Below are 26322 nucleotides of genomic sequence, written 5' to 3' on the forward strand. Positions count from 1 at the left end.
GCTTTAGATCCAGACGCCGTTCAGTGTTAGGCCTTATTCACACGGACGTGTCAGTTTTGCGTGCGCAAAAATTCCGTGTATCATCAGCATATGGTGCGCGGCTGTGTGATTATTGCGCAGCCGGCATCATTATGACACTCTGGTTTTATGTTTACAAACAGAAAAGCATGTGGTGCTTTTCGGTTTTCATTCATTTCTTTTACTACTGTAGCGCGCGGCACCCGGAAGTGCATCCGTGTGCCGAGCGCGATTTGCACGCATTGACTTCAATGGGTGCGTGCTGCGCGAAACACGGGCAAATATAGGACATGTAATGAGTTTCACGCAACGCCCATACACTGTGTGAAATTCACAGAGTCTGAACGGCCCCATTCAGTAACATAGGTCCGTGTGAATAAGGCCTAAAGACGTTGTGTGCACATGCGCTGGAGCATGCCAAGATGAGGTTTCTCACATATTCTGCTTTTACACAGACGTACAGTAGCGGTACAGTACAGTTCCCAAAGATTTCTATGGATGCTGTATTTGGGATCTGGGTGACAGTATACCAGGTTTTTTTTTGCTGTAGAAAATATGTTATTTTGGGCTGAAATGCTGCAGCCAGAAGTTAGTTTAACCTGCTAGGGGAGCACATCTGTAGCCAAGGACATAAGCGATACGTCGTGAAAATAAATTGGCTAAAAACGCTGCCAGATGTTGTTAAAGTCTATAGTAAAATCTAAAAATGGCTACATACATAAGCTTCTCAATAGGACTTCAAGAAATAAAATAAATGCATGTACAAAATGAGACTAAATTAAAAAAAAACAAAAAAAAAACGCAACGTATGAAATAAAAAATAAAAAACACGTTTCAAATGTCTAGCAATTTTTACATGGATTTTAAAATACTGTTGAAAAAAAACCCTGTGTGAAGGAAGCCTAGAACACTTATTTTATAGGAAAAAAAACAAACAACTTTTAGCTATTGTGGTAAAGAAAGATCCTATTCACACAATGCAACTGAAAACTAAAGGACATCATGCAGTTTTGCCATTGGAGTTTTGCAGCAGCTTTTTCCAATGGAAAACCTGAGGATAAGAACTGCTGTTTTTTTTGGGGTTCAGGTGAGATTGTAAAAAAAGCATGCGTTCTTTGATGCGGTTTTTAGTGATTTGATGCATTTTTCTATGCAGTTGCGGTATTTGAATGCGTTTTTATTATGCAGTTTTAACTTCCCTGCAATATGTGAAATACCCTTACAAGTGGTACCACGACTTTGTATACCATAGAAGTGGACAAAAATGGAAATCAGAAACATACGGCAGTACAGTAGGCCCTATACACCTTTATGGGTGATTGAGGCCTAATGATGAGCACACATTTCTGGGTTATAAGTTTAGTAAACATTCAGACTTTGCCCTTATTTGATTTGGAAATACTGTGTATTCCACTGATAAGACAGAGGTTGGATTATTTACTGGTGTACAGGTATATGGAAGACCCACTATAGCCTGAAAGTTACTAGTCAGAAAATCCTTACCTGTATCAAAACAGGCTTTTCAGGCAATAGCGCTGGTCAACATGAACACCTGTGCAAAGTCGCAATCCGTTATTATGTACATCCTGAGAGAGTGCACAGATGTACATGTTGGACAGCGACAAAGATCATAACTAAACAAAAATGCTGGATATCTATTTTTACTTCTCCCACAGAAGGCTGGTCATAGACAATAGACAACCTGAATGTAAAGGATCATTTATTTTGAAAGATCTGGATTGTTTGCAGTTTCATGTATATATCCGTGCAGGCAGCATGTTATAGAGCAGGAGGAGTTTATCAGATTAATATATAGTTTTCTGGGAAAAGATTCAGTAGAACGTGTGGACTCAATAATTGGCAGCTTTCCCTATATAAGGCCTCATTTACACGAGCGTGTGCGTTTTGTGCGCGCAAAACACGCGTTTTGCGTGCGCAAAAGGCACTTGACAGCTCCGTGTGTCATCCGTGTATGATGCGCGGCTGCATGATTTCGCGCAGCCGCCATCATAGAGAGGAGGCTAGTCGACGTCAGTCACTGTCCATGGTGCTGAAAGAGTTAACTGATCGGCAGTAACTCTTTCAGCACCCTTGACAGTGCATTCCGATCACCATATCGAGTAACCTGTTGAAAAAAAAAAAAAGGTTCGTACTTACCGAGAACTTCCCGGCCGTTGCCTTGGTGACGCGCCTCTCTTGACATCTGGCCCCACCTCCCTGGATGACGCGGCAGTCCATGTGACCGCTGCAGCCTGTGCTTGGCTTGTGATTGGCTGCAGCTGTCACTTGGACTGAATTGTCATCCCGGGAGGTCAGACTGGAGGAAGAGAGCAGACAAAAAATGGCGACAGCACCCTGCGAACACTAATGCCACCTAAACCACTAAATATAAATAAATATGCACTAAAGCTAAATCTACTTACAAATAGGGAGGTTCTTAGTGCACATTTTGATCAAAAAGTGTTAGCCCACCTGCCACGACAAGGCGACCTCTGTAAGGTGGGAACCTACGCTGCACATACACCCAGACTGGAGGAAGAAGCCGGGAGTTATCGGTAAGTCAGAACTTTAACACGTTCACGTATATTGGGATCGGAAGTCACTGTCCAGGGTGCTGAAACAGTTTAACTCATTCAGCACCCTGCACAGTGACTGTCTCCTGCCGGGTTCGGTCAAAACGAGTTCGGCCGAACCCGGTAAAGGTCGGTTCGCTCATGTGTAAGACACTCCGTTCGGATGTTTGTAAACAGAAAAGCACGTGGTGCTTTTCTGTTTTCATTCAGTTTGACAGCTCTTGCGCGAATCACGCAGTTCGCACGGAAGTGCTTCCGTGCGACCTTCGTGGTTTTCAAGCACCCATTGACTTCAATGGGTGCGTGATGCGCGAAAAACTCAGAATTTTAGAACATGTCGTGAGTTTTACGCAACGCACTCGCGCTGCGCAAAATTCACGCATCGTCTGCACTGCCCCATAGAGTAATATAGGTGCGTACGACACGCGTGAAAATGAGGCCTAAGTGTGCAGACAGATGTATTGGACCGCCCACTGGACTCCTAAGCAGGGATTTAAATGTATAAAATACAAAATGCTAATGTATAAAATTGTACTGAATCTTTTTCCACAAATTGTATATAAATCAGTGGCGGAAAGAAATTGGACTTAAAAAAAAAAAAAAAAGATTTAGCAGCTGAGGAATAAGGAATAATGTATCCCTACTTTAAATTATAGTCACCTCAGATTAACGTGCCATGTATAAAAGCATGCTTGCTTTTATATAGACACAGAACTCTATAGTGGCTTCTAATATTCTTATAATTTACACATTGGCCCTTATAATAATTATATTGTGTGGGAGCACAAAAGGGGGCAATCATTCTGTACGAGGGTGCACAAAAGGGGGCACTATTACTGTGTTGGGCATTCAAAGGGGCACCGATACTGTGTGGAGTACAAGCAGGGGTACTTTTACTGTTTGGGTGACTATCTGGCACGATTGTTTTCAGCGGCACAATCAAGTTGTGGCTAGAAGTTATAATGGCAGTCTGAGACAGATCGAGAAGGGGAAGTTAACAGCACTGAAGTCAGCACCACTGACAGAAGAAAAGGGAGAGCTCAAAAATCCAGTCAGAGAAACGGTCACCTGGGAGTTCAAAACTGGTCAAAAGAACTGCCTCTAAATAGGTGAGGATACACAAAGCGGCGGCCGAAAACCACGCCGGTTACACGTTAGCAGTTAAAGATCACATGATTTTGCACGTAAAACCAAAGTTTTACCCCCAAAACCGTGTAGCCACGAACATTGATTGTTATTGTATTACCTGCAAAATTGTGCAGCCATTTATTATCAAATTGTAACCTGCTCTCACCACACGTGATGCGTATTTTTTCCCCCGCCAGTTTTGGAAACCAACACAGATCATTCAATGCATAACACCGCTGTGATCCTCAGGAACAAAATGAGATGTGAAAATTCGCAGTCTAAATAGGTCACATCTACTTTTCATTAGCAGCAAACAAGAAAAAAGAAATCCAGAATTCCAAGGCTTGAAGAGATTTTTAGGAAATCATACTGTGAAATGCTTATTTATGGACATTGTTCTGGCAAAATCTTCTGAAAAGAAAAGCAAATTGTTGCAGTACATAAGTACTAGAAGGAATATTAGCACATGATTGATATGCAAACAAAAGGAGATACTTCATATTGTTCTGGGTAGCATTAATACTGAAAATAGTGCCATGTAAACCTGCATATCACACAAGCAATAGAGGCCACTGATCCCGTGCGCTGTGGAAATTATAGAGTTAAAAATTCCACACCCTGCAGTTAGGTAGCGCTGTTATGGTAAGGACAGACAGCGTTACAAACTGCGGATCTTTGCAGCGTATTACAGAACCGCAGAGTAGATTGGATTTGAACATATTTCATCCACACAATGTGGAAAAAAAAAAATAATAAATTCAACCGAGAAACCATTTATAAATTGACACGCGGTGAGGTTTTTTTTAATTCAATCTGCAGAATTTTAATTTATTCTGTGGAATCACTGCTCTTTTGTTGCGGGGTTTCCCTATTAAATTCAATGGGAGGTAAAACCAGCAACAAATAGCAAACGTTGCGATTTTTGCGGCGAAAAAGGTGCGAATCCGCCGCAAAAAATTGCAAATCAGATTAAAATAAATAAATAAAGCGCTTCATACCATCTGGGCATGGTCAGATTCGCGTTCCTCCGTTCTTCGTCAAGAATGACCTCCAGGGGTGACGTTTCATTCTAGGTGATTGCTACAGCCACCTGCAGGCTACAGCAGTCACATGGACTGCAGCGTCATCCCAGGAAGCTGGGCTGCACCAAGAACAGAGGGATGCATCGCTATGACATTGCACGGGTGGTATATATTAACTTTTGTTTTCTAGCATTGTTTCCGCATCAGAGATTCCGCACGAAAATCTGGACCACAATTTTGTGCGCTATTTCGGGTTGAATTCCCTGCGGGTCCCAGGACGGATATGCTGTGTATTTTGACGCAGCGTATCCGCCCTATGTGAACCCAGCCTTATTGACATTAGTATATTGTTTTTACTCTTACGTTTCCAAAGCATTTAGCTTAGAAAAGAGTATTCCAACCTTTTCAGGCTCAAGGCACCCCTGGAAGAAAAAAAAAATTACAATTCCTGTAGGGCACCCCTACCGAAAATGGTTTACAAAAAGACGGGGAAAATAAATAAATAAATAAATAAATTTAAAAAAGCTAAAAACATGTGGTACACTCGTAGGCCGGATTCACACGGGCTTGTGCCTTTTGCGCACGCAAAAAATGCGGCGTTTTGCGCGCGCAAAAGGTACTTAACAGCTCCGTGTGTCAGCTGCGTATGATGCGTGATTTTCGCGCAGCCGCCATCATTATGACACTGTATGTTTGTAAACAGAAAAGCACGTGGTGCTTTTCGGTTTTCATTCATACTTTTTACTGCTGTTGCGCGAATCACGCGCGTCACACGGAAGTGCTTCCGTGTGCTGCGCGTGATTTTCACGCACCCATTGACTTCAATGGGTGCGTGATGCGCAAACAACGCACAAATATAGGACATGTCATGCGTTTCACGCAGCGGACATACGCTGCGTGAAAATCACTGACAGTCTGCACGGCCCCATGGACCAACATAGGTCCGTGCTAGGCGCGTGAAAATCACGCGCGTTGCACGGACGTATATCACGTTAGTCTAAATAAGCCCTTAGGTTAAAGAGGCTCTGTCACCACATTATAAGTTTTCCATCTCCTACATAATCTGATTGGCGCTGTAATGTAGATAACAGTGGTTGTTATTTTGAAAAACTATCATTTTTGACTAAGGTATAAACAATTTTAGATTTATGCTAATTAGTTTATTAATAGACAACTGGGCTTGTTTTTACTTTTTACCAACTGGGCGTTGTACAGAGGGGGACGAAAAAAAATTATTCGCTGGAGTGCATCTTTAACTGTACTTAGACCTGAATGTTCAAGATATGAGTGGAGTCTGCTCATAACGGTCAGGGTTTCTATTGTTCTCCACTTTCATACGATGCATGCTGCGCTATTTTGTCCGGCAAAAATTACGGAATCCTCATGGAGCCTTCGATGCAAATGTGAACACAGCCTAACACCAATCTCTCTCTCCCTGCTTTAGGCTGGTATAATATAGCTACAGTGTAACAGCTGCATTTCAGGGCTTGTATGACTGCAACACCAGGACCCCCTACTGAACTGAGTTTAGCTCGCCAAAGAACCTACGATTCTATAGTATTCTATGTTCAGTTCAGGAGGATTCAGCTGCTGCAGCTGTATTAGAGACCCTAAAACTTGTCCGCATTATGGCCGTTTGAAACTGGCTTTTCATACTCCACAAGGGCCAAAACGGTATATCGGTAGTGCGATATATATTGGATTCACACTAAGCATTTACTACATACACAGCATTTTGGTTTGCGGTTTTTTTTTTACCCTTTTTATGGTCAGTGGTGTTTTTTTAAGACCAGGAACAGTTTTGATGCAGTTTTTTTTTTAGCCAAACACAGGAGTGGACACAAAAGGGTATGTAGATGCATTGTCTTTTTATACATTTCCTTCCCCATGGATCCACTTCTGGCTTTGGCTTAAAAATCTGCACCAAAAAAGTGTGTGTGATTCTGGCCTAAAACACAGCATGCTCTAGGTATGGTGGTTTTATTATTTGACATCTTTTTCCATAGGTTTCTCTTCAGGATATAAAAAAAAATATATGTTTGTGTACACACACACACACACACACACACACACACACACACACACACACACGCATTAACAACCACACACGTATAGCTTATGTAAAAGGTTAAGTCCACGGCAAAATCTTCCCGGGGGCTCAGACCCTTTGGATCAGAAATTACAGATGGCCGGCCTGTACTACAACATCTTAATTTTACTGCATCACGGTGACATTTTCGGTGTTGTCCTGTGTATAACATAATTTGTCGCATCTCCTCTTAAAATAGAGGATAATTTTAGGCCTAGAGACGCATTTATGGAAAAAATTCTACATGACTAAGGTTACTTATTGTATCGATTTAAAGAATGGTTTATTATAGGTTTAGGTTTCTATTGGAAACACAACATTTTTATTTGGTAGATTGAGTTTTAAATATAAAAAGCGTCAATTGGAGCAATGAAAACAATCTGCTGTGAAAGGTTATTGGTCGTTAAACTTACAAGCAAATAATGGATGCAACATTTATATGGTTTAGCCGGTAAGGGACACAGATGTGATCTGCAAATCATGAATATCATTATGTCCATGACATGAATGAACAAGTGTATCGTAATTTGAATAATACTATAAACATGACTCATTTATCCTGCAATAAAATTAAACAAGGATTAATGTAAATGGCATCTCATCAAAATATTTTATAGCCAAAGCCTTTAGGCCTCATGCACACGAACGTATTTTTTTTTTCCTCCCGTAAATACGGGTAATTGGTTACACGTATTCGACCCGTATTGCACCAGTATTTATGGACCCGTGCCCGTAAATACGGGTCCGGTGTCAATAGCATTCCACCCGTATTTACGGGCACGTTTTTGCTGCAAAATTGCACTGCACTAATCTCAGCCCCTTCTATCAGTGCAGGATAAAGAGAAGGGTCAGCCCTTTCCCTAGTAAAAGAAATTCATACTTACCCGGCCGTTGTCCTGGTGACGCGTCCCTGTTTCGACATCCAGCCCGACCTCCCAGGATGACGCGGCAGTCCATGTGACCACTGCAGCCTGTGATTGGCTGCAGCGGTCACATGGGCTGAAACGTCATCCCAGGAGGCCGGACTGGAGGAAGAAGCCGTGAGTTCTGGGTAAGTATGAACGTCTTTTTTTGTACACGTTGATCTATATTGTGATCAGTAGTCACTGTCTAGCGTGCTGAAACAGTTACTGCCGACCAGTTAACTCTTTCAGCACCCTGGACAGTGACTATCCCCTGACGTCGCTTAGCAACGCTCCCGTAATTACGGGTGCACACACACGTAGTCACCCACAATTTCGGGGGCCTTCTATGAGCCTTCCGGTGCTGTAATTACGGCCTGAAATAGGACATATTCTATATTTTTCAAAGGCACAGGCACCTTCCCGTAAGCATACGGGAAGGTACCCGTGGCCAATAGAAGTCTATGGGCCTGTAATTACGGCCCCTGATTACGGGCGTTTTTACGTTCGTGTGCATGGAGCCTTAAGGGTATGTTCACACGCAAACTCAAAAACATCTGAAAATACAGAGCTGTTTTCAAGGGAAACCAGCTCCTGATTTTCAGACGTTTAAGCCACTCGCGTTTTTCACGGAGTTTAAGTTGTTTTCAATAGAGTCTATGAAAAACGGCTCCAAAAACGTCCCAAGAAGTGACCTGCACTTCTTTTTCGTGGCTGTTTTTCAAAACGGCCCCGTAAAAAAACGGCCTGTCGGAACAGAACGCTGTTTTTCCCATTGAAATCAATGGACAGACGTTTGGAGGCATTCTGCTTCCGATTTTTCGGCTGTTTTTTGGGAGTTTACGGCCTGAAAAACGCCCGAAAATAAGCCGTGTGAACATACCCTTAAAGTACACACTAGACAGAATTTGTCTGAATCCACCAATTTGGACTGGATCGACCTACAATCTAATGTAGGGCCACCTGACTTTCCCCCGAACACAGATGTCCCAGCGAAAGAGAGATTGGGCATGTTAGATTTCAACATGCTGATCCTTTGTTCCAACAGGAGAACAGTTGCTGCTAGAGGGGTCTGGAGACTGCTTATTTCCCTCTCTTCATTGAAATGAACATGCTCGGCCAAGTATGTGTGTTTATGCTGGAGTCGGGAGAAATATCAGTCAGCCGACATTTATTTAATGTGTATGGCCACCTTTTCATGTCGTCAATCTCCTGTTTCCCTGAGCACAGATGATGGGTGTAGAATGCAAGTAAAAATATACATATTAATAAAAATATACATTAAAAAAAAAAAGGAAGTTATATCCTGGGCTGGATAGTTCCCATGTTCATATACATGAGCAGGTAGTGAATTGTTCACTACTGGTTCCAGGTCATCCCATAAATGTTTTACTAGATGGACTTGAAGAGGTCAGAAAGTAGCAATATGAATTCATGTTGATGTACTACGAATCATTCTAAGATTTTTATACCCATGGTTACATATATCCCAATATTCACACTTCCACTAGAATATTCAGGAGGCTTATATATGGGTTTCCAATGTTGGATATGCACATAAGCTGATCACGTCACAGTATGACCATTGTTGGGTAACATCAGGTAGTTGACAGCATCACTCGGAAAACAAAGATCATGCGATGCTTTCATTATAAGGCTGGGTTCACACACACCTTATTTACGGACGTAATTCGGGCGTTTTAGCCTCGAATTACGTCCGAAAATGCGGCTCAAAAGCGTCGGCAAACATCTGCCCATTCATTTGAATGGGTCTTACGATGTTCTGTGCTGACTAATTTTTTTTTTACGTGCCGCTGTCAAAAGACGGCGCGTAAAAAAAGTCGCCCGCGTCAAAGAAGTGCCTGTCACTTCTTGAGACGTAAATTGGAGCAGTTTTCCATTGACTCCATGGAAAAACAGCTCCAATTACATCCGTAATGGACACAGCGAAAAGCGCCTGCACATGCCATTACAGCTGAAATGCCGGAGCCGTTTTCTCCTGAAAACAGCTCCGTAATTTCAGCCGTAACGGAGGCTGCCGTGTGAACATACCCTTAGGGTATGTTCACACGCTAAACAATAAACGGCTGTAAAATACAGAGCTGTTTTTTTTTGCGGCCGTTTTTTGAAACTGTTCTTCTATTGACCCAATTAAAAACGGCTCAAGTGACATGCACCTCTTTTTACCGGGGGGGGGGGAGTTACGCACCATTTTTCCAAACAAACGGCCACGTAGAAAAACGCCCCGTCGGAACGAAACGGTTAGATTTTTGGAGGCGTCCAGCCTCTGTATTTTCAGCTGAAAATAGGCAGTGTGAACATACCATAAGGACACGTGCACGTACAAAATCAAAAACGTCTGAAAATACAGAGCTGGGAAAACAGCTCCTGATTTTCAGAAGTTTTTTTAAGCCACTCGCGTTTTTCACGCCCGTTTTTCTATAGAGTCAATGAAAAACGACTCAAGAAGTAACACGCACTTTTTCGCAGGAGTTTTTTAAAAAAACGGCCGCGTAAAAAAACGCACCGTCGGAACAGAATGCACTTTTTCCCTTTGAAATCAATGGGCAGATGTTTGGAGGCGTTCTGCTTCAGATTTCTCTGCCGTTTACGGCCCGAAAAACATCTGAAAATAGCCCATGTGAACATACCCTAAGGCTGGATTCACACGTGCCTGGCGTTTTTGCGCACGCAAAAACGCGGCGTTTTGCCTGCGCAAAAGCCACTTAACAGCTCCGTGTGGCAGCAGCATATGATGCGCGGCTGCGTGGTTTTCGCCCAGCCGCCATCATTATGACACTCCATTAGGAGGTTTGTAAACAGAAAAGCACGTGGTGCTTTTGTTTTCATTCATCCTTTTGACATCTGTTGCGCGAATCACGCAGTTCGCACGGAAGTGCTTCCATGCGGCATGCGCGGTTTTCGCGCACCCATTGACTTCAATGGGTGCGTGATGCGCGAAAAACGCCCAAAGAACGGACATGTCGCGACTTGGACGCAGCGGACCAACGCTGCGTAAAAATCACACACATGTCTGCACGGCCCCATAGACTAATATAGGTCCCGTACGAGACAGTTGTCCTGCAGCGAGGCAGGGACTCCTAGCATCGTACATAAGTATGATGCTAGGAGCCCGGCTCCCTGCACGGTGTTCGTTCCGGTACTTGCGGCCGAAATACGTCCGTCAATTACGGACGTAATTAGTGTGTGTGCACATACCCTAACAGAAAACCCGAATGCAGATGTAAACAGATTGTCCAAACTACATTTTGCATCTAGTTACTTCCGCTGCATGTCTTTTCTCATGCATAACAAATTCAACAGAGTACTAGACCTCTTCTCTCTCATACATGATGTTGAAACATTGGATTTGTTAACTCAAGACATTGCTAGCCAGTTAATACCAATTTGGTATAAGTACCTCAAAACTTTCCTAAATGTTCTCAGCTATTCTTAAGGTCCGCTGGTATTACACCCAAAGTTGAGGCCCATGCTTCACATAAGGTGGAAATGGTCAACAACCCTAACAACGCCATAGAAACCAATCAGCACCCCACGAATGCATCGCGTGTGTGCCGGTGGGGTGAGAGGGGGAGCCCCCCTGACTTAAACCAATCAGATGCTTCAGTCGATATCGACCGCCGCATCCGAGGAGTTAAACAGGAGGGATCGATCTTGATTTCGTAGCTGAGAGCAGGAAGCTTTTACTGCTCCCGGCAGCGCAGATTTATTCTGCCGTAAAAAGGCATATGCGTCAGAATAAAGCCCGTTAGTGACCAACGTGAAAAGGCGTATTTGGCGGTCACTAACAGGTTAAAAGGGTTGTACAGGAATAAATAAAAAATAGCTGCTTCCTTTCAGAAACAGTGCCACAGCTGTCTATGGATTATGTCTGGGGTTACAGCTCAGGCCTCATTCACATTGCATTTATGAACTAAGTTTAGCATGTCCGTCGGGAAAGCATAGTACACTATGATTTTCCATTCTGCCAGGTCTCGCAAAAAAAAATAAAAAAAAAAAATACTGCAACATATAGGTTTCTTTATTATGGGGCCTATGGGTGACGAATGCCACTGTATGGCATTAGTCACAGGCTTCCATTAAATGTATGCGTCGGAAAGCTCCAGTGGAGTTTCCTGATGCAACAGAGTCCTTCCAATGTCAGCTTTGTGGGATCCTCCAGGATCCACACAGAGAACCCTTCAAATGGGAATACTAGTGATACTGAGCAAAGGCCCCCTTCCCACCGCGACAACACCACATTGTTAGCAGCCGGAGTTCCCAGCTGCTTTGTCGGCTCAGGTAAGTGATGTCCCTGAAGCTCCCCTGGGGTAGCTCCAGTGACGTAATTGTCCACGTGGACAGGTGTGGAACGGATTTTAAAAGAAAGCAGCAAGATTTTTCTAATGTACAGACCCTTTAAATATGCAGGGTAGCAAAGGTGTCTTAGTGGTTAACATTGCTGCCTTGCATTCTCGGATACAAATCTAACCAAGGACAACATCTACATAGAGCTTGTATGTTCTCACGTGTTTGCATGGGTTTCCTCCTGGAACAGGTTAATCGGCTTCTTATGAAATTGGCTGTAGAGTGGAAATTAGATTGTAAGCCCAATTGGTGACAGACTGATGTGGCAGGCTAAGATCTCAACAGGTCAGTAAGGCTGGGTTCACACGACCTATTTTCAGACGTAAACGAGGCGTATTATGCCTCGTTTTACGTCTGAAAATAGGGCTACAATACGTCGGCAAACATCTGCCCATTCATTTGAATGGGTTTGCCGACGTACTGTGCAGACGTCCTGTCATTTACGCGTCGTCGTTTGACAGCTGTCAAACGACGACGCATAAAAATACAGTCTCGTCAAAAGAAGTGCAGGGCACTTATATACATTATATGCAGGGCACTTCTTTCAGACGTAATTTGAGCCGTTCTTCATTGAACTCAATGAAGCACAGCTCAAAATTTACGGCTGTCAGAGAAGCCTCGCAAAATGCGAGGAGGAGCTTTTACGACTGAAACGAGGCCGCTGTTTTCTCCTGAAAACAGTCTGTCTTTTCAGACGTAAAAGCCTGCTACCGTGTGCACATACCCTAAAGCGTCATCTCCGCAGAGATGTATACAGAGACCGATGGGGGATGGCGGTAACAGACGCTGGGTCTATGAGAGATATAAAATGTAAGTAGGTGCATATTTTGTTATTTAAGCCCATAAGCAGCTGCCAGAAGACACTTTTTTTTAAGCCTAGAAAACCCCTTTATAAAAATAGACTATCCTGAAAAACACAAAGCAGGTTATTTTAAGCATCTGTCCTGTTTTATGCAAAATATGTAACCCTAAAAGTCTAGCTAAATAACCACACACACACAATAAAAGTACAGTAAAAAGGTCATAAACAGAAGGAGGATGATACTAGTTCAAAGACTGATAAAGAACGGTCATGTCCCTGTTCCTACAGAAGTCTGCCCCACTTCCTGATCCTTATTCTAGCATCGCCTCTAGAAGTCGCAGCATGGATTGCCTGCCTGAATGGAACAGGAAACATTACAAGGCTTTCATCTGCAGTGCATTATAGTGGTTTATATGTGAAATACATAAACAATCCCTAAAGTGCAGCCCCACACCCTGTTTTCTACACGTGAAAAGTTACTCTGAAAAATACTTTGTTGAAGCATGTCAAAAATAAAGTCAACTTAAAAATCTGAGGCATTCCTGAGTGTACCCACAAAACATGCCCCCACAGGGTACTGTAGAACATAATCATTACCACGTTTCTAATCTCTGCCTCTGACTGGAGGGTGAGATTATTGCTCACCTGGAAACACAGTGCAGGGGTGTCAGCAGTTGTCCCCCCAGACAGGGTCTTGTTTACATGCAGCCACACACGACGAGGACAACAAGTCTGGTCTCTGTTTTTCCTGGTCTAGATTGGTCATCTGTGATGAAGCACATACTCCTTCCAGTGACATGAGAGGCTGAGCCAATATGAACATATTAAAAATAGCTGACAAATTCCCTCCTACCTTGTCTTTCAGAGTTAACTTTTTCAGTGCCAATTGTTCAAGGAAGAACGAAGGGATTAGCTACGTAGTTCCCCTTGGCTCGGTATAACGGCATTAAGTCATATGTTTTCTAGAAACAACTGTGTAATCTAATTTTTACAGTCCCCCACACAGGGAAGCAGTTAAAGTAGAAACATGTGTGGACTAGATCTAGAAGAACTAAGGATATAAGAAAGGACATATCTCCCAGGACTTCAGCTAAAATCAGATTTATTTACCCAAGCCATCCTCTGTAAAAAGTTCAAAGTTATTTAATGGCAAGATTTTTTCTGAGAAAATAGAAATAATGGGTATTCAAATCTTAAACATTTATGGCATATTTGCAGGATAAGCCCTGGAAGCCCTCAGGTGTATTAGCCGTTGGGCTCATGACTGTGCGGTGCGGAAGGGGTTAAAAGAATGACATGATGGCAAGGGCGGGTAGAGCAGGCTGGCAGCGAGCACACGAAGCTGTATGGGGACGTAGGGTATCCGCCCCTCTGGGCGTTCTGTAGGCGGGCAGTGGGCGGGATAACCCTCCCTCCATTGCCGGGGTTTATAAGCCTGTGGCGGGCGGCCATCTTCCTCTTCTGGCCGTCACTTGTCCCACCCTCCGTCCCTACTCTGGGCTGTTGGGATTGTCTAACATAGTAAAATAAACGTTTTAAACATAAAATAAAAAATATATATATATATATATAAAAACAACAAAAAAGGAAAATAAGACAAGATAACCTATTTTATATGTGTTGTCTCTGACGATCGATGCTATTTTATGCAAATTGTACTACATTTGATGACTATTTTATGGTTATGGCTATGTTATTGTGGAGACGGTAAAATGGCCAAGACCCCCCCCTCCCCCCCCCCCACTACCATACTTAGCCACATGTTGTCTGATATATTTGAACATCATCCGTAATTAGATGCCGGTACTTCACTCCCTTCAAAAATAAGACCCTGCAACATCAAAAACAATGAGGGGACGGGCTCAAGGTAGCCTGCTGCTGTGCGTCGCTGAGGCACGACAATGGAAGCTGATGGTGTGGCATGTGACCCGACCATCAGTATGATGCATGTATGTATGTATGTATGTATGTATGTATGTACGTGCACACACACACACACACACACGTTCAAAAGTTTGGGGTCACCCAGACAATTTTGTGTTTTCCATGAAAACTCACACTTATATTTATCAAATGAGTTGCAAAATGACTAGAAAATATAGTCAAGACATTGACAAGGTTAGAAATAATGATTATTTGAAATAATAATTTTCTCCTTCAAACTTTGCTTTCGTCAAAGAATGCTCCATTTGCAGCAATTACAGCATTGCAGACCTTTGGCATGCTAGCTGTTAATTTGCTGAGGTAAATCGGGAGAAATTTCACCCCATGCTTCCAGAAGCCCCACCCACAAGTTGGATTGGCATGATGGGCACTTCTTGCGTACCATACGGTCAAGCTGCTCCCACAACAGCTCTATGGGGTTGAGATCTGGTGACTGCGCTGGCCACTCCAATACAGATAGAATACCAGCTGCCTGCTTCTTCCCTAAATAGTTCTTGCATAATTTGGAGGTGTGCTTTGGGTCAATGTCCTGTTGTAGGATGAAATTGGCTCCAATCAAGCGCTGTCCACAGGGTATGGCATGGCGTTGCAAAATGGAGTGATAGCCTTCCTTATTCAAAATCCCTTTTACCTTTTACAAATCTCCCACTTTACCAGCACCAAAGCAACCCCAGACCATCACATTACCTCCACCATGCTTGACAGATGGCGTCAGGCACTCTTCCAGCAATTTTTTCAGTTGTTCTGCGTCTCACAAATGTTCTTCTGTGTGATCCAAACACCTCAAACTTCGATTCGTCTGTCCATGACACTTTTTTCCAATCTTCTTCTGTCCAATGTCTGTGTGCTTTTGCCCATATTAATCTTTTCCTTTAATAAGCCAGTCTCAGATATGGCTTTTTCTTTGCCACTCTGCCCTGAAGGCCAGCATCCCGGAGTCGCCTCTTCACTGTAGACTGACACTGGCGTTTTACGGGTACTATTTAATGAAGCTGCCAGTTGAGGACCTGTGAGGCGTTTATTTCTCAAACTAGAGACTCTAATGTATTGGTCTTGTTGCTCAGTTGTGCAGCGGGGCCTCCCACTTCTCTTTCTACGCTGGTTAGAGCCGGTTTGTGCTGTCCTCTGAAGGGAGTATTACACACCGTTGTAGGAAGTCTTCAGTTTCTTGGCAATTTCTCGCATGGAATAGCCTTCATTTCTAAGAACAAGAATAGACTGTCGAGTTTCACATGAAAGCTCTCTTTTTCTAGCCATTTTGAGAGTTTCATTGAACCCACAAATGTAATGCTCCAGATTCTCAACTAGCTCAAAGGAAGGTCAGTTTTATAGCTCCTCTAAACAGCAAAACTGTTTACAGCGCTGCTAACATAATTGCACAAGGGTTTTTAAGTGTTTTCTAATCATCCACTAGCCTTCTAACACAGTTAGCAAACACAATGTACCATTAGAACACTGGAGTGATGGTTGCTGGAAATGGGCCTCTATACACCTATGTATATATTGCATTAAAAACCAGACGTTTGCAGCTAGAATAGTCATTTAGCACATTAACAATGTATAGATTAATTTAATGTTACCTTCATTGAAAAAAAACAAAAACTGTGCTTTTCTTTCAAAAATAACGAAATTTCAAAGTGACCCTAAACTTTTGAACGGTAGTGTATACACACACACACAAAATACAATTACCGGTAGGTCTAATTCCTATTTCCAGGAATCCATCATGCCAGCACTACAGGAGGTTGCCCTATTGACCTCTGTAGGGACAGGAAGACAGAGAGGTTAAAAGGCCCCTCCCACTTGCCAGTGTTTTTCAATTACTACACCAGGATGGATGCAACCCTATTTTATTTCTAGGGATAATAACTGACATGTTAATTGCACAAATCAGAATTCAATAAGGGAGGTAAATGTAAGGGTGCGGTCATGATGGATTCCTGGAAATACAATTACCGGTAGGTCTAATTCCCATTTTCCAGTACATCCCTCATGACAGCACTACAGGAGCAATACCAGATTATAATGCTCAGGGCGGGACTACGGATTGAAGGACTTTCCGTCCAAAACTTAAATCCGTATCGGACAGAACATTGAGCCTATAAGGTTTGCAAAACGTATGATGGTTTGACCAAGTGGCAGCTCTGCAGATTTGGTCCATAGAGGCTTCTCTTCTTTCTGCCCAGGATGCCGAAACTGCCCTCGTTGAATGGGCTCTGATGCCTTGTGGGGCACATAGTCCTTGGGACTTGTAGGCTTCTTGTATGGTGGTTTTTACCCATCTCGCTAGAGAGCCTTTTGAGGCTTTCTGTCCTCTATTCTTTCCCCCAAACAGGACAAATAGATTTTTATCTCGTCTCCAGGAGGAGGTTCTATCCAGATACTGAAGAATTGTTCACCTGACATCCAGGCAATGGAATTTTTCTTCTTGTTGGTTTTTTGGATCTGGATAAAAGGAAGGTAGAATTATTTCTTGTTCTCTATGGAAAGCGGTAGATACCTTTGGAATAAAGGAGGGATCCAGCTTTAGGATGATCTTATCCTTTTGTACTTTTAGGTACGGTTCTATGACTGACAGAGATTGGATTTCTCCAATCCTTCTTGCTGAAGTAATAGCGACTAAGAATGCAGCTTTTAGAGTTAAAAAGTGCATACTAATTGTGTCGAGCAGCTCAAAGGGGGGCTCACAAAGAGTCGTTAACACCACATTCAAATCCCAGGTAGGAACGGATTTCTTTAGGGAAGGTTTCAGTTTAGAGACCGCTTGAGTGAATCTTCTGATCCACCGATGTTCAGCCAGGGGAGTATTAAAAAAATTTCCTAAGGCTGAAATCTGTACTTTTAAAGGTACTAGGACTAAGCCCTTTTTTGTATCCAGATTGTAAAAAATCTAGGATTTTCGCGATGTTGGGAGAAAAGGGGTCTGGTCCTGGGTCTCCATACTAGGAACAGAATTTCTTCCAAATTTTTTGAGGTAACTTCTTTATGACTTGATAAGATTGTCAGATGAGGTCATTTCAACTGACCGTGGTTCCTCAAGATCTGCCTTTCAGGATCCAGGCTGACAATTTCAGAGTTTCTATTCCCTGAAAGAATAAGGGACCCTGGGAGAGAAGATTCTCCCTGTCTGGGAGCATGATAGGGTCTTCCAACGCTAGGTATTTTACGATTGGAAACCAACTTCTTTTTGGCCAATAGGGAAGAATAATGATGAGCTTTGTCAAATCTTCCTGGATTTTTCTTATTTACCATTGGTATTAGAGGAAACTGAGGAAAGGCATAGGCCAGATCCATGCCCCAGGGCTGGGACAATGCATCTACTCCCAATGGGTTGTCTGAGATTTAGGGAGAAGAATGTCTCTACTTGGGAGTTTTTCCTCGAGGCAAACAGGTCTATTTGTGTATAACCCCACCTTCGGGTTAAGGACAGAAAGACTTCCCTGTTTAGGGACCATTCTCCAGGGACTCCCTTGTCTATGTTGTTTGTGCAGAGCCACTACAGGAGGGATGATTTCACAGTCTCGGAAATTTGAATTCTTGAATTCAGGGAGTTCTGTTTTCGATCCCACTGGGACAAGATCAGATTCTGTAAGGGTCTGGAGTGAAATTGACTCCATGGAATAGATTGGATGCAAGATGTCATCATTCCCAACATCCGCATACATTCCCTTATGGAACAGGCGTCTTTCCCCCAAAATTTCCTTACTTCTGCCAGTAGGAGTATTTGTTTCTCTCTTGGGAGGAAGGAATGTTGAAGGGAGGAGTCTAGTAGTACTCCTAAGAAGACCTTCTGTTTTTGGGGAGGAAGACTCGACTTCTGAAAGTTGATTATCCATCCCAATTCCTGTAGTAGGGAAAGAACCTGTGACCGATGACTGTCTAAGATAGACGGAGTATCTGCCGTCAACAAGAAGTCGTCTAGATATGGTATAATTACTATACCCTGACTTCTTATGAATGCCATGATCTCGGCCATAATTTTTGTAAAAATTCTGGGGGCGGAGGAAATGGCGAAAGGGAGGCAGACAAACTGGAAGTGGAGAATTGAAGGACCGTCCTGAATTGCGAATCTGAGGAATCTCTGGTACGCGGGGTGGATAGGAACGTGATAATACGCATCCTTTAAAATCGATCGTACACATTGATGCCTCTTCCCTTATTAGAGGAATAGTCGATCTGATAGACTCCATCTTGAAGTTTCGATATTTCACCCATTTGTTTAGGACCTTCAGGTTGATTATTGTACTGTAGGAACTGTTTGGTTTTTTGACTAAGAAGATTTTTGAATAGTGGCCTTTGCATATTTCGTTGTGGGGAACTGGAGAAATGGCTCTCAATTTGAGTCGTTTCTGGACGTCATGGATAAGGATCTGATGAAGGTCTTTTGCTTGGTACTGGGTTATTAGAAATTTCTCTGGAGGAAAATTCTATTTTGTATCCTTCCTTTATGATCTTTAGAACCCAGGGGTTCTGGGTTATTCTCGACCATTTGGGATAAAATTGTAGGAGTCTTCCTCCTATGCTCTTGGCGTCATTGCTTTGAGGGCTGGAATGAATTATTTGGGTTAAGGAGATATCCTCGACCCCTTTTTCCTTTGGGGTAACTCCAGCGACCGGACTTCCCTTTCCCGCTGTAGTTCTGTAAGGTAGGATCCCTCTGTTGGCGAAACCTCCCAAACTGAGGGGGTTTTTTTGGTTTCTCTTCAGGAAACCCCTTTTTCCCATCTGCTGCATTCTCCAGCATGTTATCGAGGAGAGGACCGAACATCAGAGACCCTGTAAACGGGATAGAACACAATTTGTTCTTGGACTTCGTATCTCCTGACCACATTTTGAGCCATAATGCTCTTCTAGCATCATTTGAGAGAGCCCCATTCCTGGCAGCAAATCTAATAGATTCCGCTGAAGCGTCTACCAAGAATCCGGTTGCCATTTTTCATTGGCCTGATAAGTCAGCTGATCTCCCGACCTATCATACTTAAGAGGTCTAATTTGTACAACTCAGAACACCCCTTGAAAAAGCAATCTACGCGAAACGTGCGTTGGGGTTTTTCTCCATACCTGGGAGCTGTCACAACTGAGGAGCCACATGGGTTAGTACTTGCCTAGTTTTTTCATTAAACTGATGCTTTGTCATGCTGCTTGCCTGGTTATCCGTGTACTTAGACAATGTCTTGGATAGGCTATTTCCACTATTTGGTCCTCTGAACAATCACTAAACTGGTATTGACTAGATTATAATCACTACCATAGTAGTTACCACTTTGTCATCCCCCATTACTCTTTACAATGATACATTATAGTGGGGATACTAATAAAATACTTTGGACATAAAGTGATTTGTTAGCCTCTATTGCATTGTTCTAGGGACTTAGTTTAGAGCATATTGATGACAACTCTTTTTGGGAACTTTTCCCGATGTATGTATATAAAAATTAAAATTAAAGTATTTTTGTGGCTCCATATTGTCTCCTACTGCGGAGATATGCAGTGATTTGGTTTGTAGTCTGTATTTTAGTATTGTCCAATAACATTTGTAATTTTCTATAATTGGCGTTCTATGGTTCAATAGTTTCGACTCTTTTTCTCGTGTATATATTTAGTAAGGGTAGAGATTCGAATAGATCTTGTCGTGATGTCTTCATCATCAAATGGGTCTCCAGCTGGTTTAACCATATAAACATTGCTCTTGCTACTGATGTGGCCGCGATATTAGTCGAGATCAAAGCAGAGGAAGATTCCCACGCTCTTTTCAGTAGCCCGTCTGCCTTTCGGTCCATGGCGTCCTTCAACTGCGAGGAATCTTCAAATGGGATTGCGTTTTTTTTAGCAACCCTGGCTACTGGGACATCTACTTTTGGGATCTCATCCCAAGGTTTAGGTCTTCTGGATCAAAGAGAAGTCTGTTTTTAAAATCTCTTGAAATGAAGAGCCTTTTTTCTGAATCTTCCCATTCAGTGGTCACCATTCTTTTGAGATTTTCGTTTACCGGAAAAACCTTTGTTTTCTTTTCCGTTAGACCTCCAAACAGCTCATCTTGGATGATATGTGGTTGGTCTTCTTCGGGAATATCCATGGTTTCCCGTATTGGTTGAATTAAGGTATCCGACATCTCGGAAGAGAAGAACATTTTTTTCACTTGAGTGGAAGTTGAAGGCAAGAGTTCCTCTCCTTCTAACTCACCCTCCGATAGGTAATAACACTCCTGCTCCGAGTCAGACCCCTGAGAGGGAGGACAATATTTTTGATCCACTTCCATCCGTGGTCTTTTTGCCCGGGAGTGGGAGGGAGTTTCTTGAGCAGGGGCGAGGGAGGCTACTGACTGACCAACTTCTTCACGAATCATAGCCCTAAGTTCAGACATGAACGTTGGTTGTTCCTCCTTTAGTATTTTTGCAATACAATCCGGACAAATTACCGCACAGCACAGATCGTACCACAATTTCCGGTTTGCGTTCCAAAGGTCCACCAAAACCTTGGAACGCAATCAAAAATCAGCTGCCCTACCGGATCCAGGATATAAAAATGACAGCGCGTTCATTTCAAAATATACGACAGCCAAGTCTAAGGACGCCGAAGCCGTCCGAAACGCGTAGGCTCTGAGGATATCACCCCCTTGCTTTTTTCACACCAGGACTCCATACTATTGGATTTTATCGAATTGGACTATTAAACTTGGAAATAGCTTCCATTTTATATTCCACCCAGCGGTGGATCCAACCATCTCTTTTTTCCTATGGTGTACATACATAAGGAGTCATAACCCTTACCCCAAGGGTGAGACGCACGTGACCCTGGGACATATCTGGAGTTCCATCAGGACGAGGAAGTTCCATACCGCGACAGGTAACAGGCAATGCAATATGCAATCCACAAAAATGATCCAAGTTAGAGTTATCAGCTCTAACTACATACCTGTGCGTGTCCCTTTAAATGCGGGCGTTTTGAATTTCCCGCCTTCCAAGATGGCCGCGGACCGGAAGTAGCCCGACGTCATTTCCGGTCGGCTATTCGTTCTTTCCTTGTATTGCAGCCGCCATAGCCGGCGACTGAGGCTTGCTATGCGGCGAGGCGAGGATCCCTGCCGGTGCGTCCACGTCTATGGAGCTGCCGGTCCCCGCCTGGTCCGCGGCCAGGCCGAAGCCTGCTTGGGAGTCCCCAGCCCCCACACACTACCCGAACCCTGCCTAGGATTCCTCCGGTAGGTGTCTCAGGGTGGGAGCTAAGGGACCCCTCGTTCGAGGGGTGTTAGCCTGGGCTTTAGGGGGAAGAGCAGGGGGAGTGCACGGACCCCCCGATCTTGCCCCCTGCCCGAGTTTCTTGCCTGCAGTAATACAGGAGCGAAGTCTCTCTGCTCCTGACCCTGTGGGGCAGGAAGAACACTGGAAAGTGGGTGGTGGGAGGGGCCTTTTAACCTCTCTGTCTTACTGTCCCTACAGAGGTCAATAGGGCAACCTCCTTTAGTGCTGTCATGAGGGATGTACTGGAAATAAGTATTTGATCCCTTGCTGATTTTGTAAGTTTGCACTCTGTCAAAGACATGAACAGTCTAGAATTTTTAGGCTAGGTTCATTTTACCAGTGAGAGATAGATTATATAAAAAAAAACAAAAAACAGAAAATCACATTATCAAAATTATATATATTTATTTGCATTGTGCACAGAGAAATAAGTATTTGATCCCCTATCAACCATTAAGAGTTCAGCCTCCTCCAGACCAGTTACACGCTCCAAATCAACTTGGTGCCTGCATTAAAGACAGCTGTCTTAAATGGTCACCTGTATAAAAGACTCCTGTCCACAGACTCAATTAATCAGTCTGACTCCAACCTCTACAACATGGGCAAGACCAAAGAGCTTTCTAAGGATGTCAGGGACAAGATCATAAACTTGCACAAGGCTGGAATGGGCTACAAATCGACATCGATCTGGGGCTCCACTTGATCCTGAGGAAGGTGAGAGCTCAGCCAAAAACTACACGGGGGGGGGGACGGGGGACTTGTTAATGATCTCAAGGCAGCTGGGACCACAGTCACCAAGAAAACCATTGGTAACACATTACGCCGTAATGGATTAAAATCCTGCAGTGCCCGCAAGGTCCCCCTGCTCAAGAAGGCACATGTACAGGCCTGTCTGAAGTTTGCAAATGAACATCTGTATGATTCTGGGAGTGATTGGGAGAAGGTGCTGTGGTCAGATGAGACTAAAATTGAGCTCTTTGGCATTAACTCAACTCGCCGTGTTTGGAGGAAGAGAAATGCTGCCTATGACCCAAAGAACACAGTCCCAACTGTCAAGCATGGAGGTGGAAACATTATGTTTTGGGGGTGTTTCTCTGCTAAGGGCACATGACTACTTCACCGCATCAATGGGAGAATGGATGGAGCCATGTATCGTCAAATCCTGAGTGACAACCTCCTTCCCTCCACCAGGACATTAAAAATGGCTCGTGGCTGGGTCTTCCAGCACGACAATGACCCGAAACATACAGCCAAGGCAACAAAGGAGTGGCTCAAAAAGAAGCACATTATGGTCATGGAGTGGCCTAACCAGTCTCCAGACCTTAATCCCATCGAAAACTTATGGAGGGAGCTGAAGATCTGAGTTGCCAAGCAACAGCCTTGAAATCTTAATGATTTACAGATGATCTGCAAAGAGGAGTGGGCCAAAATTCCATCTAACGTGTGCAAACCTCATCATCAACTACAAAAAACGTCTGACTGCTGTGCTTGCCAACAAGGGTTTTGCCACCAAGTATTAAGTCTTGTTTGCCAAAGGGATCAAATACTTATTTCTCTGTGTACAATGCAAATAAATATATATATAATTTTGACGTGATTTTCTGTTTTTTTATATAATCTATTTCTCACTGGTAAAATTAACCTAGCCTAAAAATTCTAGACTGTTCATGTCTTTGACAGTGGGCAAACTTACAAAATCAGCAAGGGATCAAATACTTATTTCCTTCAGTGTGTGTATATATATATATATATATATATATATATATATATATTATATATATATGCGCGTGTCTGTGTATATATATATCTCTACGCACATATGTGCGTGCGTGTGTAGATATATATACACACGTGCGTGTAGATATATATATATACATACATACACACACACACGTGTATGTGTCGCAAAAATCGTGAGTGGCTTAAAAAACACTTCTGAAAATCAGGAGCTGTTTTCCCCCTAAAACAGCTCCGTATTTTGAAACATTTTCGAGTTTGTGTGTGAAGATACCCCAACACTGAGCAGCCACTCCCCTCAAGACTAGTGGGAGTGGATATTACCAGTTAATGCACCAGAGCCCTCTCCCTCTGTAGCATTTAACTTGTCTGCATCCTATTGGGAACTGATGTCTACCAACCCATTTAGTAAGTATGGCCTTTTTTTGTGGTTTTTTAAATACTTAAGTGGACCCAAAAGAAGACTTGCATCAGTCTTTCCTTTATACGTCTCCTTCCAATTGGTTCCAATTCAGGCTTTGGCTTAAATTTTTTTAGCCAAAAACAGTGTGTGTTCACGTGTGTCCCCTGTAGATAGTCACACCCCCATATAGTGCCACAGTGCCCATGTAGATAGCACCACACCTCTGTAAATAGCACCCAACCCCCTTTGTAGATAGCATCCCCCCTGTAGACCGCACCGCAACGTAAATGATACCACCCCCCCCATGTAATTAGCGGCACTGTAGCTCCCTGTAGGAGCGGAATCCCTCTGGCCAGGGATTTAACTCCTAGAAGGAGCCCCTGATGTCGCTGTCCATATATGGACAGTGATGCCAGGGTCTTCTACAGTAGCGGAGTCCCCTGACCAGAGCGTTAGCCGGGGATTGCACTCTGGCAGGAGATTCCAGAGGTAGCCACTGACGTCACTGTCCATATATGGACAGTAACGCCAGGGGCTTCTCCAGTAGCGGAATCCCCTGGCGTTTGTTGGGGATTCCACTCCTTCAAGAAACTACAGCGGCACTATCCGGAGGAGGGGGGCATCTATGGTCGAGGGGGGGGGTGCCCCTATCTACAAGGGGGGGGGGGGTCGGAGGGAGACAGGAGTCCCCATGCCAGAGATCTCACGATGCTCTGGCCGGAGAATCCACAGTTGAAAGTCTGACATCACTGTCTATATATGAACAGTAATGTCAGCGGCAACCCCAGAGCCGGGAGTCCCGGGCAGAGCACTAGTAGTAGCATTAATTTACATAGAAATTATTCTTCTACAATACCACGCAATAGATGTATATTACACTGTTGTCCATTTGTAGACTATACAGTATCATAATTTTTACATCTTTCTTTTTCCTTTTTTATGCATCGATATATGCAAGAATGCATATATACACAATGTAATATAATAGACAATGAGCTTGAGCACTGTTCATCCGTATTGGATTTACAGTACATTAATTTAATTTATTCACTTAGATACATTGGTTATTAATTAATTTGCACATTATATTTATTAAATTAATAATAATAAATTTTTGTACAATAATTTTTATTATGAATTTATTTATTTCAAACAAACACCCATTGTATGAGTTTATTTGTTGTAGCACTGTTATTTTATTTATTTTTTCATTCAACTGCGTCAGTTGATCTTAATTCACATTGTATGTATATATGCTTTTATATAATTATATGCATGATTATGTATCTTTATATTTTTTTGTATATTCTTCAGCACGAATATTTTATGACTATGTATCTATTATAATTATTAAATAATCATTATCATTCACTTTTTTCATCATCATCACTTTTAAAGATTCATTATTATTTCATTATTTTTATTTGTTAGATCTACCATTTCTCACCTAGTATATATATTTATATTCACCCCACACTCACTTTTTATTCTTTAGTATATCTATTTTAATTTTATTTCATTATTATTTCTTGCTGCTTGTCTTATTTACCAACCAATTATGTATAATCGATCCATGTTCACACAGTATGCGATATATACGGTCATGCACAAACACATATGGAGATAATCCATGCATGTGCAGTTTAATTTTCGATCAACATAACAAAAATATCGATGCTGTAGACATACATATGTAACCTGAGATATATTATCCTTCACACCACGTACATACTTTATTAACTTACATTGCTGCTATTTCTTAATGCAGCATTGCGCTGTGTACCTTACTATGCACAGTTCACCCGTCCTGTGTCGCTCTCTCATTGGAGGATGGGATCCGGCCCCCGTCGGCGTCACTCGCGGCGTGCCTCCTGCCCGACCCACGTGACCGAGTCATATTGACTCGGTCCCGTGCTTCCGGCTCGGGCTCTCCGCGGCTGGCGTCGACGTGGGCGCGGCTCCTTCATCCCCCAGGAGACAGCGACCGATAGGTGTGCAGGACGTTTACCTTCATTATGCAACACACTTGTCAGGTAAAATAAACATAGTCCATTGGCCAGTCCCCATATAAAGAACCTCTGACCTCAACCTGACA

At 43.0% G+C, this 26322-nt stretch overlaps 1 protein-coding gene across 5 annotated transcripts in view; it reads right to left on the reverse strand.

Moving 5' to 3' along the window:
• The window catches only part of TRIM2 (tripartite motif containing 2), a 156587-nt gene that overhangs the window by 65983 nt on the left and 64282 nt on the right, over nucleotides 1–26322 (reverse strand). Inside the window, exon 1 of one of the 5 annotated variants that reach the window (XM_075860342.1) lies at nucleotides 13548–13635. The exons of the other annotated variants lie outside the window; for them this stretch is intronic. The gene's annotated coding sequence lies outside the window, so the exon portion shown is untranslated. Of the gene's footprint in view, nucleotides 1–13547; nucleotides 13636–26322 lie in introns of those variants that run through there. 5 annotated transcript variants of the gene reach the window in all.

Source organism: Rhinoderma darwinii, chromosome 1, assembly GCF_050947455.1.
Source record: "Rhinoderma darwinii isolate aRhiDar2 chromosome 1, aRhiDar2.hap1, whole genome shotgun sequence".
Classification (NCBI taxonomy): domain Eukaryota; kingdom Metazoa; phylum Chordata; class Amphibia; order Anura; family Rhinodermatidae; genus Rhinoderma; species Rhinoderma darwinii.